Source organism: Danio rerio, chromosome 14, assembly GCF_049306965.1.
Source record: "Danio rerio strain Tuebingen ecotype United States chromosome 14, GRCz12tu, whole genome shotgun sequence".
NCBI classification, from domain to species: domain Eukaryota; kingdom Metazoa; phylum Chordata; class Actinopteri; order Cypriniformes; family Danionidae; genus Danio; species Danio rerio.
In genome coordinates, this window is record NC_133189.1 from 58,192,395 (window position 1) to 58,211,103 (window position 18,709).

At 38.1% G+C, this 18,709-nt stretch overlaps 1 long non-coding RNA gene across 5 annotated transcripts in view; it reads right to left on the reverse strand.

The window, feature by feature from the left end:
- LOC141377622 (uncharacterized) overlaps window positions 1-18,709 on the reverse strand; it is a 133,160-nt gene that overhangs the window by 26,077 nt on the left and 88,374 nt on the right. The gene's annotated exons all lie outside the window — the stretch shown is intronic.

An 18,709-nucleotide genomic window follows, 5' to 3' on the forward strand; every position in this document is an offset into this window, starting at 1 on the left:
GTCTTTTCAGCAGCGCATGCATTTAATTATGTCTTTAAAAGGCTTTAAATTGTGATTATGTCACACTGCACTGATTAATGAAGCATTTTGCATTGATGCGCACATTTAATAACACAAATAATTCCAACTAGTAACATAATAAAAGTAACTTCTGACATATTGTGGTAAAATTGCATTCAAAATACACAAACTATTTCAATACAAAGTCTTAACGTGATGAGGTGTGTGAAGGAGGATTGTTTTGCATGCACATTTAGATCAATTATGAATACAATTATTTTCAACAATGCATTCATTTAATTATGCAATTAAATAATTAACTGCTTTTTTAAAACATGAAAACACTCAAAATCCACTTGCCTTTCTCTTTCCTTGCAGAAAACAAAGGCTTTTTCAATCCAAATGCACTGATGTGTGTGAAGGAGGTACACTTTGCATGCAAATTTACTTCAATTCTGCATCAAATGATGTTCAACAATGAATGCATTTACTCATGCACTTTAATAATTCAGATATTAGTTAATAAACGATTATGTTTATATATCAATTACTCTGAAATTGTAATTATTTTTTAAATATTTAATCCAAAAAAAGATCTATATTTAAGCTGATCAGGCACATTGCCAGGGTCACGCCGAGCATTTTACGTATGATTTCTGCAGGGAGCACAGGTGGGTTTCACTTCAGACTAGAACACTCAAAATCCACACACTTTCCGCCTGCTTTCTCGCACAGAATAAAAAAAGAAGTTTCAAACCTGAAGGCTGCTTCATTGATGATTTATGTCACATTGTATGCTGGTTTAATATCAAGCACAAATACGTCTTGCTCTGGAACAGCGCAGAGCTGAGGAGGAAATGTGGAGCAGGGGTCGCTGCGGGTCCGGCCCCCGGGGACTGCAGGGCCTGCGGTCTGCCTGACAGGGGAAAATAGTTTGTAATCTCCAGAGTCCAGCTCGCTCAAATTCAGCGCTGCTTTTGCTTTACTCCCAGGACAAGAATTTGGCTTGTATTTCAATAGCTTTTCCAGATGTTCAGTTTGCATTTTTTTATCATGCAAAAAATACAAGAAATCCCCTTTTCCCCCGCAACGCAATCCATTTCATATTCTTCATGCACCACAATTAACGTCCATAAATCAGACGGTGGGACACTTCCCCTTCAATCATCCGGGGAATATTACGGGACGCTGCGATAACTCAAGAATCTGCGGCCAAACAATACAGCGCAGATAAGAATTATTATTGATGGCTTCACTTGGAAAGACAAAAGTGTGTTCATCATCTCCAAACACGCATGAAACACACCTCCAGATGACTCCCAAACTAATCTGAGTGTGGCTGTGTTTCTGACCAGTGCTGGGTGTTCACTAATATCTTCATGTTTAAATGGGTTATGCACAATACAGCTTGTTAAATCATATTGTAGTAGTAGATATGCTGGTAAAACTTTAGAGTGATGGTCTGTTGTTAGCAAGTAACTATACTAGTACTTCATTAATACCTAATACTATTGAGTATTTTAGTATGCATAAATGGACTAGCACCAATATACTTGTCCTCATTAATCCAATTGTACACTCCATCAAGGGCACTTAGATGTGCTGATCAGCTACTTTTGGCTGTTTCACGTGCAAGGTTAAAAACTAAGGGGGCCAGGAGGGCGACGCAGTGGTGCAGTAGGTAGTGCTGTCGCCTCACAGCAAGAAGGTCGCTGGTTCGAATCTCGGCTCGGTTGGCGTTTCTGTGTGGAGTTTGCATGTTCTCCCTGCGTTCGCATGGGTTTCCTCCGGGTGCTTTGGTTTCCCCCACAGTCCAAACACATGCGGTACAGGTGAATTGGGTAGGCTAAATTATCCGTAGCGTATGAGTGTGTGTGTGGAGGTTTCCCAGAGATGGGTTGCGGCTGGAAGGGCATGGAAGGGCCATAAAAATGTGCTGGATAAATTGGCGGTTCATTCCGCTGTGGCGACCCCGGATTAATAAAGGGACTAAGCCGATAAGAACATGAATGAATGAATAAATGTATGTTAGGCAGTGGCGAGGCAGTGGCGCAGTAGGTAGTGCTGTCGACTCACAGCAAAAAGGTCGCTGGGTCACTGGTTTGAATCTCGGCTCGGTTGGCGTTTCTGTGTGGAGTTTGCATGTTCTCCCTGCGTTTGCGTGGGTTTCCTCCGGGTGCCACAGTCCAAACACATGCTAGGCTAATGTGTTCGTAGTGTGTGTGAATGTGTGTGCGGATGTTTCCCAGAGATGGGTTGCAGCTGGAAGGGCATCCGCTGCGTAAAAACTTGCTGGATAAGTTGGCGGTTCATTCCGCTGTGGTGACCACAGATTAATAAAGGGACTAAGCTGACAAGAAAAATGAGTGAATGAATGAGTGAATGTTAGGCAGGCCGCAGCCCTTTCTGTTTTTAAATCAAGTGCTACAACCCATTTTTACTCTTTGCTTTTAACAGCATATGAGAGTCATCATGTGTCTGTTGTATTTGTCCTTTGTTTTAGATGGTGTATGTGTGGACAGCACTTTGGTAAGCACTTGTTGTTTTTAAAAAGCACTTTATAAATAAACTTTGACTTGACTAAACTAATGTAGAAGATGATATACTTGAAAATATATGAACAATCCACACTGCAGGATTCTGTTCACAGTCACTCATACATTTATTTTCACAACTGTTTAACAGCAGTCTATAGTGATCGCTTGCTTATTTTGATTTTAATTCTACATGAGTAAAAAAAATAGTCCTCATTAAACAGAAATGGCATTCACCTTCGAGAGAACTTTAAATCAAACCCTCCAGGAATTTGTTGATACAGTTCTACTATTATTATTGCTGTGATTCTTTTCTCAAAACATGCAGAATTTTTTGCTTCAATTCTTGTTTTGGTGGGAAAATAGATACACAACAACTATGTTGTTGTATTTTATCTCAAGAACCAGCAGATTCACAAAATCCTGAGGCTGTGAGGAGCAGCTATAGAAGAGGAAGAAGAAAATTAAGAACCCTGTTTTCAAGCTCAGGTTCAGCCAATCACATGGCAGCAGCTCACTGCATTTCGGCATGTAGACATGATCAAGAGGATCTGCTGCAGTTCAGAGCGAGCATCAGAAGAAGAAAGGGGATTTAAGAGACTTTGACTGTGGCATGGTTGTTGCTGCCAGACGGGCTGCTCTGAGTATTTCAGAAACTGCTGATCTACTGGGATTTTCACGCACAACCATCTCTAGGGTTTACAGAGAATGAGGAAATATCCAGTGAGCGGCAGTTCTGTGTGCGCAAATGCCTTGTTGATGAGGTCAGAGGAGAATGGCCAGACTGGTTCCAGCTGATAGAAAGGCAACAGTAACTCAAATAAGCACTCGCTACAACCGAGCTCTGCAGAAGAGCATCTCTGAACACACAACACGTCCAACCTTGAGGCGGATGGGCTACAGCAGCAGAAGAGCACACCGGGTGCCGCTCCTGTCAGCTAAGAACAGGAAACTGAGGCTACAATTCACACAGACTCACCAAAACTGGACAATAGAAGATTGGAGAAACGTTGCTGCTCTGATGAGTCTCCATTTCTGCTGACACATTCGGATGCTCGGCTCAGACAACATGAAAGCATGGATCATCCTGCCTTGTATCAGCGGTTCAGGCTGGTGGTGGTGGTGTAATGGTGTGGGGGAGATTTTCTTTGGGTCCATTAGTACCAATTGAGCATCAACGCCACAGCCTACCTGAGTATTGCTGCTGACCATGTCCATCCCTTTATGAGCACAGTGTCTCCATCTTCTGATGGCTACTTCCAGCAGGATAACGCAGCATGTCATAAAGCTCAATCATCTCAGACTGCTTTCTTGAACATGACGATGAGTTCACTGTACTCAAATGGCCTCCACAGTCACCAGAGCTCAATCCAATAGAGCAGCTTTGGGATGTGGTGGAACGGGAGATTGGCATCATGGATGTGCAGCCGACAAATCTGCAGCAACTGTGTGATGCTATCATGACAATATGGAGCAAAATCTCTGAGGAATATTTCCAGTATCTTGTTGAATCTCTGACACCAAGGATTAAGGAAGATCTGAAGGCAAAAAGGTGTCCAACCCGGAACTAGTAAGGTGTACTTAATAAAGTGGCCGGTGAGTGTATATATATTTATATATATATATATTATAGGTGGGCATAGATTGTTTTTTTAATCCAGATTAAAATGGCTCATTTGAACTCTGCCGAAGGCGTTCAGAGTATGTGTGCTACCTAAATAATGACTAAAGTAAGTGTTTGAGAACGGGTTTCTCAAGCCAGGTGGTGCATTAGACCAGGGGCTCATCTCCTGTTTCCAAAATGCAACACAAACTGCTGGAGGAACTGTTCTACTCTGATAATTGGCGATGAAAATAAATGATGTTCAATCAGATGTGCTTGTGTTTACTCACTGTTTATTCAGGTAAACATGAATGTTGAACGGTCGGCATACATAAGCTCATAACAGCCATTTCTGATGACCTTAATCACTCAAAATGACAGGAAACTCTTACATTACAGCACTTCACATCAACACCTTGTTATATTACTATCTATTAAAGCAAATAGCTAGACTACGGATGTCCATGTAAGCGTAGTCAGTAGTGTCTTCGAAGTAACTGAAAGGTCCAGAACGGCTCTGTTTTGTCAGACGCTCACTGGTTTGACTTTCATCCACAGTCATTCATTTTAAAAATCACTCGCTCTATTTTATTTGTGTATGTTTTACTGGAACGCATTAACTCTACAGGTGCCTGATAGTCAATGATAGCAAGGAGCTGACGTTGATCAGATTCCCTCTAGTGAACTGCATTCATGTGAGCATGAAGACTCGTTCTCGGCCAGGTATATATTCGCGCTAAAATATCAAGGTGAAAGTCATCAATGCTTGTGTAGAACAGACACAGATCCCAACACAACTTTAAGAATAACTTAATGGCGATATTTTCTTTAATCGCCTGATAAAAACGCAGCACGTTAACGCCGATAACAGCCCACCACTAATACATATACAGTATATATGTTTGGTCCTAAACGTCACCCATATGTGTGTGTTCTGCTGACCTGTGGAGCGTCTCTGTGAGCTCTTGATGGAGTCAGTGTGTGTGTGTGTGTGTGTGTGTGAATGAGATGCAGAACAGCAGACTGATGATTATTCTGTAGCTTTCGGCCTTCAGCAGAACTCGCTGAGAGCCAAACAACTTCATCTGCTTACATGATTATAATTACTGCATCAGGGACTGACAGACTGCAGAGGGCCGCAAAACCCTGGACAACACACACACACACCGCTGCCTGAGAGAGAGAGAGAGAGAGTGTGTGTGTGTGATCATTAACGGCTCATGTTGCATGTAAAAACAGGAGATCTGAAAATAAATAAACCCAGAAAACACGATGCACACAGAGATATTTTAATGAAAGTAATAAGAGAGAGTGTGTGTGTGTGTGTGTTCAGTGCTGCTGACCTCTGAGCATTGGAGTCATTAAAGGCTCACCTGTGCTGAAGGTGAAGCAGAAACCAAACCACGGAGAGACACAGAGCTGCTGCTGTGAGGACTGAGTTTGACACACACACACACACGCACGCAAGCATGCATATGCTCACACACTCATGCATAGATTCCCAAACACACACACACATACAAGCATGCATGCATACATGCAAGCTCATATATACGCACACAGACTCACATACACACACATATATACACTCCCATTTGTGTACATCAGTTCTGTTTTTATCAGCAGTGCTTATGTGGGTGTGTGTGTGTGTGTGTGTGTGTGTGTGTGTGTGTGTGTGTGTGTGTGTTAGAGAGAGAAATTCACCAATTTTTATTGAACTTGTGTCACATTTTTAAAAAACAAACATCATTGACTGTAGTGCTACAAAAATAAATAAAATAATAAATAATTAAATACATAAAATAATTAATAAATGAACAAAATATTGAATAAATAAGTAAAATAAAATAAAAAATATATTAAATAAATAACTAAATAACTAAATAAAATAATAAATAAACAAAAAAGTAAATAAATAAAGTAAAAAGTAAATAAAATAATTAATCAATAAAATAACAAATAAATTAAATAAATAATGAATAAAATAAAAAATAAATATATGATAAATAAATAGGATAAATAAACGAAAAAATAATAAATAAATAAAATAGTAAAAAAGTTATAAAATAAATGAAATGATGCATAAATAAAAAAAATAATACATAAATAAATATAGTAATTAATACATAAATAAAAAAAAATTAAAAAACACTGCATTAAAGGTCTGTTAAGCTGCACATCACTGACTGTACAACTTACTATTATTAAAATGTTGCACACGACTAATTCATTTCTCACATTTTTAAACAAAATAATATATTAGCAAACGCCAAATGAGTAATTAATATTATTAAAATATGTAAAAACCCTTTGAGAGTGGAAACGTAATGTCACCTAACCCGTCACGACACCTTAATGATGAAATTTTGCTTCTAAAAACTGAAAAAAAAAAAATCAAATATTTACTAATCAGAACATTTTACAGAGCATCAGGTCCTTTAATGACCTTCTGTACTGTATACTGAGAAGAATGTTCAGTACTCTCCAGCCATGAACTCCTCACTGCCCCATAAGTTTGATTTAATTTGATTAATCATTTATTTCCCTTCGGCTTAAAATGAAGTGGACTGAACCACCAACTATTCCAGCACATGTTTTACACAGTGGATGCCCTTCCAGTTGCAACCCAGTACTGGGAAACACCCATACACACTCATTCTCACACACACACACACACTCATACACTACAGCCAGTGTAGTTGATCAGTTCCCCTATAGCGCATGTGTTTGGACTGTGGGGGAAACCAGAGCAGCCGGAGGAAACCCACACCAACACAGGGAGAACATGCAAACTCCACACAGAAACACCAACTGACCCAGCTGAGACTCAAACCAGCGACATTCATACTGTGAGGCCACAATACTAACCACTGTGCCACCTTTATTTGATTGATTAATGCTATAATAAATAATAAATGTATTGACATTTTTATGAATCTAGCTGGTTTTCATTCACACGTTTACGATCCAATTTTGTGTCAGATGTGGACAACTGTGGGCTTAAAAATCGAACCCAACATTCATATATGACCCAAAATAGAAGCGAGCCTGTGTTTTCAGAGAGTATAATGTGTTCGACAGCTGCGGGTCACTATAAACTGTTATTATATTAAGAGAACTGGTGACGATCCTCCATTTCTCCTTATGTTTTCCAAAGGAAAAATAACAGAGTCTACAGGTCAGAAACAACACAAGGGTGAGAACATGAAGACCTGAAGACTTCCTCTAAACATCTCCGGCCAAAACCAGAACTACATCAGCAAATAAAGATTCAAAATAAGAGCATATAAAGTGTGGGATTCAGAAGGGTTCTAGTCCATATAAAAAATGAGGGATTTTGAAAACACACCATCAATCAATGTCTGAGAAAAAGTTCTGGTGGGAAGAAACGAACCACCCAAACGCACTGAGAAAACAGCTCCACGCTGAGAACACTTCGACATACACCACTCTGCTCCACAAAACCACATTCTTCCTCGATATATATGGAGCGAAAGCATGCGAGACGGCACAGGAGTCGTGTTGCTTATAGGAGTAGTTCAACCTAAACATTATTCAGTCGTCATGTGCTTCCAAACCGTTCTTTCTTTCTTAATTCTGAGTCAAGTCTCTGTGTGCAATAGCCCTGTTTCATTAAATACATGCCTCAGCCTACATATTTGAATGTGGAATGGTACAAAGTGTATTTAGTGCTCATTTGTAATTAGCGCTCATTTTGTTGCACGTTTCAGATGACACATCCACTAGAGGGCGCTGTCTAAATGTTTACGAATCTGAAATGCATTACTTAACGTGCATTTTATGTTTCAGATGACAAATCCACTACATGATGCCGTGTAATTATAAAAACAAATCTGAAATATGTTAATGAGCATTTATTTTGTTGCGTGTTTTAAATGACAAATCCACTAGAGGGCGCTGTCTACATATTTTGTAATCTGAAAAACACTATTTAGGGTGTTTGTTGCACGTTTCAGATGACAAATCCACTAGAGGGTGCTGTCTACATTTTTGCAAATCTGAAATACAATACTTTGGGTATTTTTCATTGCACATTTCAATAAATATAAAATACGTTAATCAGCGTACATTTTTGTGCAAGTTTCAGATGACAAATCCACTAGAGGGCGCTGTCTACATTTATTTACGATTCTAAAACATGTTAATTAATGTACATTTTGTTGCATGTTTAAAGGACAATCCACTAGAAGTTGCTGCCTACATTTGTGTAAATTTAAAATACATTACATAGCGTGTTTTGTTGCACATTTTAAATGACAATCCACTAGATGGCGCAGTCTAATTTTTTACAATTTAGAAATACGTGAATGTGTTTGTTTTTCAGATGACAAATCCACTAAACAGCGGTGTCTACATTTTTGCGAATTTAAAATACATTAATCCATCATTCATTCATTTTCTTGTCAGCTTAGTCTCTTTATTAATCTGGGGTCGCCACAGCGGAATGAACCGCCAACTTATCCAGCAAGCTTTTACGCAGTGGATGCCCTTCCAGCCGCAACCCATCTCTGGGAAACATCTGCACACACATTCACACACACACTCATACACTACAGACACATTAGCCTACTCAATTCACCTGTACTGCATCTGTTCGGACTGTAGGGAAACCAGAGCACCCGGAGGAAACCCACGCGAACGCAGGGAGAACGGGCAAACTCCACACAGAATTGCCAACTGATTCGAGGATCGAACCAGCAACCCAGCGACCTTCTTGCTATGAGGCGACAGCACTAAATGCATTAATCGTCATACTTTAATTTCAATGTTTTAGAGGACACATCCACTAGAGGGTGCTGTCTACATTTTAGCCAATCTGAAATAGCATACGTTTTGGTCGCAAGTTTCAAATGATAAATCCACTACATGGCAGGGTCTAAATGTTGTGAATTTGACAGGCATTAATTATCGTTCATTCTGTTGCTTGTTTCAGATGACAAATCCACTAGAGGGCGCTGTCTATGTGTCTATCTGAAATACAACACTTAGTGTATGTTTTGTTGTGCGTTTTACATGACAAATCCACTAGAGAGTGCTGTCTGCATTTTTGCTAATCTGAAATATGCTTTGCACATGTTTTGATTGATGAGCTACCGACCAAACTGATCGATATCACGTTAATTTTAGGTGACGATGTTACACATTACAATTATTTACTCATAGCATTTACAATGAATGATGCATAATTGCATCCATTAACCCTGAACCTAACCCAACATCTAACTCTAACAATATAGCGTCATTAATAGTATTATGTTAATTTAATAGTTACAGTGCAACTATGTTGTCCATATAAAAATAGATACAGTAGATGAGGCAAACATATTCAACTACTGGTCATAAACATTGTTAATTACTCTTGTATATTGCGGGATTTATTAGGTGTTGTGCAAAGAAAAGCATAAAAATAATCCTTTAAACATGGATAATATGCGCCTGTAAACATCATTAGTGCGAAAAGGAAAAGTTGTCGGTGTCATACTGCCCCCTAGTGCCCATTTAACCCAGAAACCGCAGTCAAATGTATACTGAAATGTTCTTGGCTCAAAAATCTAGGCTGAGGCATGTTTTTTCAATGAGTGTGTTGGTCTTTGAGGACCTGCGCTGTTGTTCAGGGGTGACTCTGTTCCTCTGTGTTTAATGACTGCTGCTCCAGGACACAATCCTCAACACGGGACGCCCGCCGACCTCACGCTAAAGCAGCTGGATTACAGCCACAAAGACTGCATGTGCGTACGGCTGGCCCAGATATATCGCTTTAGAAAGAGTCATTTAAGTACTGCTCGCTTCAGGCCAATGTCCCTTCAAAGGGGAAAAAAAAGAGCCAGAGCTGTCGTAACTTAATTGTCAGGGATCTAGGCTGACACCACAAAAGTTTCATTGTCAATCTCAGGTAAGGATGACCTAGAAACTTGAAGTTAACAAGCTAAATTTAACATTCTTCCTCCATCACTATTTTGAGCTGACTTCATTATAGTCATCATTATAGCGCAGGTGAGCGGATGCAACAATTATGATGGAGGAATGGATGACGAAGAGGAAGAAGATGACCCCAAAACACTTAACACAGTATGTATTATTATTATTATTATTATTATTATTATTATTTTTATTATTACATGAGTATTTACAGTTGAAGACAAAATTATTTAAATTATATTAAAATTTATTTCCAAGTGCTGTTTAATGGAGAGATTTTTTTCAACATTTCTGAACAGTTTTCAATAGTTTTAATAACTAATTTCTAACTGATTTATCATTGCCATGATGACAGCACATAATACTTAACTATATGTTTTATTAGTATTCAGCTTAAAGTGCAATATAAGGGCTTAACTATAGGTTAATTGTTCCAATTGCAATTATGCAATTGTTCCAGTTAAAATCCTAATGGCAGTAGAATTTAATACAAATTGAAATTTATTAAAAAATAAAAGATTAATATAGTAGTCTAACCAGAAGACGACAATGACATCTATCAGTATTTCTGTAAATGTAAAACATAGGGCGCACAGTGGATGACAAAACCACTAGAGGGCGCTTTCTATATTTTTGCAAATCATAAATACATTACTTAGGTTACGTTTCGGTGTATGTTTCAGATGACAAATCCACTAGAGGACACTGTCTATATTTTTGTGAATCTTAAATACATTACATTATTTAGGTTACGTTTCGTTGTACGTTTCAGATGACAAACCCACTAGAGGGCGCTGTCTGTATTTTTGCGAATCTTAAATACATTACATTATTTAGGTTACGTTTCGTTGTACGTTTCAGATGACAAATCCACTAGAGGGCGCTGTCTGTATTTTTGCAAATCTTAAATATATTACTTTGGGTATGTTTTGTTGCATGTTTCAAATGACAAATACACTAGAGGGCACGGCCTGTTTTTGCGAACCTTAAATACATTACATTATTTAGGTTACATTTGGTTGTACTTTTTAGATGACAAATCCACTAGAGGGCACTGTCTGTATTTTTGCGAAGCTAAATATATTACTTTGGGTACGTTTTTTATACACTTCAGATGACAAATCCACTAGGGCAGAGGCGACCAACCCTGTTCCTAAAGATCTACCTTCCTGCAGATTTCAGTTGCAACCCATATCAAACACACCTGCTTGTACTGTAATTATCAAGTGCTGTTCAGATCCTTATTAATTAGTTCAGGTGTGTTTAATCAGGGTTGGAGTTGAACTGTGCAGGAAGGTAGATCTCCAGGAACAGGGTTGAGCACCACTGCACTCGGGGGTGCTTTCTATATTTTTGCAAATCTTAAATACACTACTTAGCGTACGTTTCGTTGTAAACGTCAGATGACAAATCCACTAGAGCAGTGGTTCTCAAACTGTGGTTTGTGTACTAGTGGTACACAGGCTTACTTCTACTGGTGCGCGTAGGAATCACTGAGTTATGAATTTGATGCGTACGATAACACATTTGTGATCAGCATTGGCTGTTCTCTGAAGCCTACGATCAAAGTGCTGTGCTTAGACTGTTTACTTTAGTGCATCGCATCATCAGCTGCTAAAAATCTATTTAATTGGTGCAGAACTAGAGAAAGAGGTGCGTGGGGCTTGCAGAGCAGATATGTGCTAGAGCAGTGGTCTCCAACCCTCGGGCCAGAGACCAGCAACGGTCTATAGATCAATTGGTAACAGGCCGCACAAAAAATTAGGAATTATAATCTAATTTCTAAATGATCATTTATTTAGAAAAATCTTTAATTTTGAAAATGTATTCTTATTATATCTCGATCACTTGAGTGCCAAAATTTAACCCACAGGCTAGCAAAATGAGTAAGAACTGCAGCATGACGTATTCCAGGCGTGCCCAGTTGAATCTTAACTCTTCAGGATGCTTCAACGCGAGTCTTGTGACAAGAACCGACTGATCAGCTTCATATTTTGTATGGAATATAATCTTGTTGAATGAATATGACTCAGCCTTGTTTTAGAACTGTGCAGTGCTGTAGCTGCTTCATTTGGCCAACTACACTACTTTAACTCAACACTGGTCATTATGGTGGTACTTGGAGAGACCATTTTTTCTGAGGTGGTACTTGGAGAAAATAAATTAGAGAACCACTGCACTAGAGGACGCTGTCTATGTTTTTGCAAATTTTAAATATATTACTTCAGGTACGTTTCGTAGAACATTTCAGATTATAAATCCACTAGAGGGCGCTGTCTATGTTTTTTCAAATCTTAAATAAATTACTTGGGGTATATTTCGTTATGTTTCAGATCACAATCCACTAGGTGGCTCTGTCTATATTTTTGAGAATCTTAAGTATATAACTTTGGGTATGTTTTGTTGTACATTTCAGATGGTAAATCCACTAGAGGGTGCTGTCTATATTTTTGCGAATCTTAAATACATAGGGTGCGTTTCTTTGTACAGTTCAGATGACAAATCCACTAGAGGGCACTGTCTACATTTTTGCGAATCTTTGATACAATACTTTGAGTATGTTTCGTTGTACGTTTCAAATCCACTACCTCAGGGTTTTGCCTGCCTCAGTTTTTATTCTGTAGTTGTATATACGGTATTACAATATAACTATATACTATTAACATCATTCTGATAAACACAAACTTTTTTTTCTAGTGGTTAAACTGGGTATTGCAGACGAAATGTAAAAACTGGAGTGTTTATTTTATTATTTTATTCATCGAGACGCTTCAAGACCGAAATGAAATACTCCGTTTTCCACCATCTGGCAACCCAGAGTGCTGAAATATAATTGGCTAAACTGCCAGTGGGCGGAGTCAGAGATCAAAACAAAGACAGAGGTTCCAACAGGAAACACACTTTATAAAGCAGAATAAGTAAGAGTAACACGTTCACGCAGCATGCTTATTCTTTAAGAGTAAAGACGTACAGCACTGTTAAAGCTGACACTCTCACTGGATTCTTTCACAAGCTTTTCAAGAGTAGTTTCAATGTAAACAATGACGGCAGGACATCACTGAATCCTCATCTGTATAAAAAGTTGAAGAATCTAACAGAAAGTAAGCTCTAGTAGGCTGTACTGTGTGTTGACGCGGCTGTGATTATGCAGTGAAGCGCTGCAGCGATCTCTCAGGTGGTAAAAACATTCACTTTAGTGATCGCATTCAACTTTGTCATTTGCATTCTTGACATCTTGGTGTGTTTTTACGCACACACATACGCGTGTCGCACCTCAGCGGTGTCAGCCATGATGGACCGAGAGCTGTTAAACATAAAAATACACACACACACACACACACACACACACACACACACACACACACACACACACACGCGCGCGCGCGCGCACGCACGCGTGTGTTCCTGAGCCGCACTCTGATTGGCTGACACACAGAAATCACGGGTGGCATTTCCAGCCCTGCTGGGCGTCTCAGTAAAATGATTTACCGCTCTTTCAGCTCCTTCCTTCTCGTTCCCTCTTTTCCTGCGCTCGTTCCCAGCGGTTTTGATCTATTTTTGCTGCTGCCTGCCAGTCGTTTATCACAGGGAAGAATGGCTAGGAGAGTAATCTGGCATTAGCGAGCAGTGAATAATACCGCAGGATTAACAGAGAGAAAGCCCGAGTTTGTCATCTGAATAAATCACAGCAACATGTCAACATTACAGATAAAGAAACGCACAAGCACAGAGGACGGTGGAGCGACCGGGACACTCACTGCTACACCACGACTGCCTCAACAAAGACTTCATCATCATAATGACTGCACTGAGGTCAAAGCATTCAGACTCAATACACAGAGAGACAGCCATGCTGGAGCCCACATTACACTGCGATACAACAACTGGGCTGGCCATGTTTCATCCAACATTGGGTTAGTGCAATACTTTGGTTTTGAGTCACATTTATAAGTTTAATTAAACAAAAAAAATTCTATTAAATTGCAATCACACTTTTGAACCCAATGGTTAAGTTTGCCCATATTTGACCCATCATTGGGTTACAGCAACTCAGCAACATATTTTAGAGTGTAAATGAACTCACATTTGTAAGATTAATAAAAATATATATTTAATTAATTAAATTACAACAGCACTTCTTAAGCCAATGGTTGGGTTTGCCCAGCTTTGACCCAACTTTGGGTTAAGGCAATCCCACTCTTTTTTTTGACTGAATAAAATTATTTTTTTTAAAAATGAAAAAAAAAAATTAAATAATTTTATACTAATTTTTTTATTGGTATAACAAATTATCTTTTATATTTAAATGACACTTTTTAACCCGAAAGATTGTGTTTGTCCATGTTTGACCAGACTTTGGCTTAACACAATTTGGTCTTTATTGGAATGTACATAAAGCCTTTTCCACATGATGACACAAACATGCTGTGTTGTTGTAATACTACAGATGGGATTGTCCATATTTGACCCAACACTGGGTTACACCAATCCAGAATTTAGTTTTGAGTGTATATAAAGTCACTTGGCGAGGCAGTGGCGCAGTAGGCAGTGCTGTCGCCTCACAGCAAGAAGGTCGCTGGTTCGAACCTCGGCTCAGTTGGTGTTTCTGTGTGGAGTTTGCATGTTCTCCCTGCCTTCGCGTGGGTTTCCTCCGGGTGCTCCGGTTTCCCCCACAGTCCAAACACATGCGGTACAGGTGAATTGGGTAGGCTAAATTATCCGTAGTGTATGAGTGTGTGTGTGAATGTGTGTGTGGATGTTTCCCAGAGATGGGTTGCGGCTGGAAGGGCATCCGCTGCGTAAAAACTTGCTGGATAAGTTGGCGGTTCATTCCGCTGTGGCGACCCCGGATTAATAAAGGGACTAAACCGAAAAGAAAATGAATGAATGAATAAATGAATGAATAAAGTCACTTTTGTAAGTTTATATATAACAGATCAATTAGATTTAAATGACACTTTTAACCTAATGGCTGGGTTTGCCCATGTTTGACCCAACATTGGGTTACAGTTTTTGTAAATGTAATTAAATAATCTATAAAGTTTAAACTACACTTTTTAACCCAATGGTTGGGAATGTCCATATTTGACCCAGCACTGTTTCAGCAATCCAGCGTTATTTCTTTGAGTCTATATAAACAGGCTTCTGGAGGTTTTAAGACATTTTGAGAGCATTAAGAATTAAAATTTAGACTTATACAGGGTTAAACACTAAGGGTTATTTCTAATGACCCGGTATTATCATGAAAAATCCTGTAATTATTTTGATTTTCCTTCTCTGATTAGGAAATGTAATGGGGGATTTGCTGTAAAAATATCTAAAAGCTGTTTTGTATCTGTTTGCAATAAAACAGTTAAATATTAAACCAGAGGTTTTATTGAGATGTGCTGTTGGTTATTGGATGGCGTCAACCCTGATTGAGTAGCTTAACATGGACAAAGCAATATTTAGCGAGACTTACAATACAATACGAGTTGTAATTCACATTCAGTGAATCTAAAACTGTAGGGCCCTAAGTTTAGTTTTTGTAATTTAAGACATTTTGAGACTTTTTAAGACCCAGCGGACACTGATAAAGTCACTCTTGTACATGTAATAAAAACTAGTACATTTAAACAATACTTACTAACCCAATGGTTAAGTTTGACCTTATCTGACAACATTGGGTTTCAACAGCCCAGCATTTTTAGAAAGTACATGGAAAGCATAATAATAATAATAATAATAATAATAATAATAATTATTATTATTATTATTATTATTATACTAGTAATAATAATAATAATAACAATAGTAATAAGTCGTAATAAAAATAATAGTTATAATAATAATAATAATAATAATAATAATAATAATAATAATAATAATAAACAATAGTTATAATAATAGTTATAATAATAATAATGCTATAAGTTATAATTATAATAATATTATTATTAATAATAATAATAATAGTCATAATAATAATAGTAATAATAAGTCATAATAAAAATAATAGTTATAATAATAATAATAAGAAGAAGAAACATGATATCAATGATGATAATAATAATAATAATAAACAATAGTTATAATAATAATGATAATGATAATAATAAGATTAGTAATAACAATAATAATAATAATAATAATAATAGTAATAATATTAATAGTAATAATAATAACAGTCATAATAATGATAACAATAATAATAATAATAATAATAATTTAAAAAATAATAATAATAGTCATAATAGTAATAATTAAATAATAATAATAATAATAATAATAATAATAATAATAATAAAAATAATAATAATGTATTTTTATATAATTTATAAAGTTTATATGCACTGAAAGTAATTAAAGTTAACCTTTTTTTCCCTAAACAATTGAAGGTGTGTGCTAGTGTGAATGCAGGTGTATACAGTGGACTGTGTTTTGTCCTGTTTTGCAGTCAGTGATGGGACTCTGAGCCTGTCTGTACAGTCAGACGTGGAGATTTACAGTATGAAACAACACTTCCCTCAGTCTCAGACCTGCTCTCTCTGCCACAGGCCACTGGTCAAACTGCCAGCCTGGATTATTCATCACACACTCACCGCGCCGCTCGGTGCACTCGTGTATGTGTGTGTGTGTGTGTTTTTACAGCATCCAGAGTGTATTAACACAGCCCAACCAGAGAAACAAGAGATCAAACAACTGAGCAACTGAACACAACACATCCAGACTAACATATATATATATATATCAGTTCTTCTGGAGAAAGTCTTATTTGTTTTATTTCGGCTAGAATAAAAGTTTTAAAGTCATTTTAAGCTCAATATTATTCACCCCTTCAGCAATATTAGTGTTGGATTGTGTCCAGAACAAACCACTGTTATACAATGACTTGCCTAATTACCCTAACTTTACCCTGATTACCCTAGTGAAGCCTTTACATGTCACTGTAAGCTGAACACTAGTGTCCTAAAGAATATCTAGACTAATATTATAAAATAAAATAAATCAGTTATTAGAAATAAGTTATTAAAACTATTGTGTTTAGAAATATGCTGAAGAAATTTGCTCTCCGATTAACAGAAATTGGGGGAAAAATAAACAGGGGGGCAAATAATTCTGACTTCAACTGTATACTGTATATTTGGACTCTAAACGAGACAAAAGCTCTTAAGTAAGATGTGTTTTTATGTCTTCAGTGTACTCCTGTGTTTGCTAATCTCCCCATGCGTCATTGACGAACACTCCTTTACATTCACACTGCTGAGAGAAACATTAGGGAGCGTTTAAGAAGCACTTGAAGAGCAAATCCCTGCAGACCACATAAAGTTCAATTAAGCAAACAAGCGTCTGCTAGTTAGTCCTGCGCTGATCAATGAGGCCGTAAAACACACTCGACTCCTGCATCATCCCAGACACAAAATAAAAGACAAGTGATGATGATGATGATGATGATGATGTCCAACCTTTAATGTTAATATACACTTCATTGACCATGTACACACAGGCATCACCTACTCTATAACTGCAGGTTAACTGTGTTTATATGACTGTTTAATCACCTGACTCAAATACAAAAGAAAATAGAAATCAGTGTGGATAGACAGAACCGTCCAGCAGCTGAAAGACGTGTCTCATATGGAGAATGAAGCCTTGTGCAGTGCTCAGGTGTGAGTTTCTCACAGTCTTCAACAGAGTGTGTAAATCTTGATGCTTCTGTGGGTCTCGTCTATTAAACCTCAGCTTTATTCTGTGTTCTCTATTGGATTCGGATCAGGTGATTGGTTGGGCCATTCTACAGCTTGATTTTCTTTCTCTGAAAGCATCTGAGCTGTGTTTTGGATCATTGTCTTGCTGAAATGTCCACCCTGGTTTGATCTTCATCCTCCTGCTGATGTAGATGTTGGACTGAAGCAGCTGATGTTCATGCACACTGAGGAAGGGCAGAGGCTTGCTGAAGAACTACTGAGAGATTTCAGCTGCTGTCTGAGCCTTCACTGCCGGATTACACCTCCCTTTCTTCATCTGTTCATACTTTTTCCCTGCTCCATTTCAGATTATTAAGCAGAACTTCAAGTCTAAACTAATCACATTTGTTTTATTTGCATATCTGGAGTTCTTTGGTTGTTACCAACATCAGGGGGTCAACAATCAAGAAACATGTTTTCTGATGAAAATGGTGATGTGGTGAAAACTTATTTCCCCTGCCCTGCTCTAGTGTTATATATATATATATATATATATATATATATATTAGAGGTGTGAATCCACACTGGTCTCATGGTTTGGTTACGATTATCACGCTATCGATTTGGTTCAATTCGATATCTTGGTGCGTCGACGATGCTTTCCATACACAGTTTTACATTTGGAGGGGCTTTAACAAGCTGAGTGTACACGCGCACACACACACACACACACACACACACACACACACACACACACACACACACACACACACACAAACACAAACAAACAAACAAACAAACACGCATGCATGCATGCTCAGGAGTGATATTGTTTGACCGCCCACCAGGGGGACCGCTAGGGGGGAAAGTTAGGGCAGTTCTAAGGGCCCATATATTTAGGGGGCCCCAGAGACATTATCAAGGGCCCGCGCCAACATGGGGAGAACATGCAAACTCCACACAGA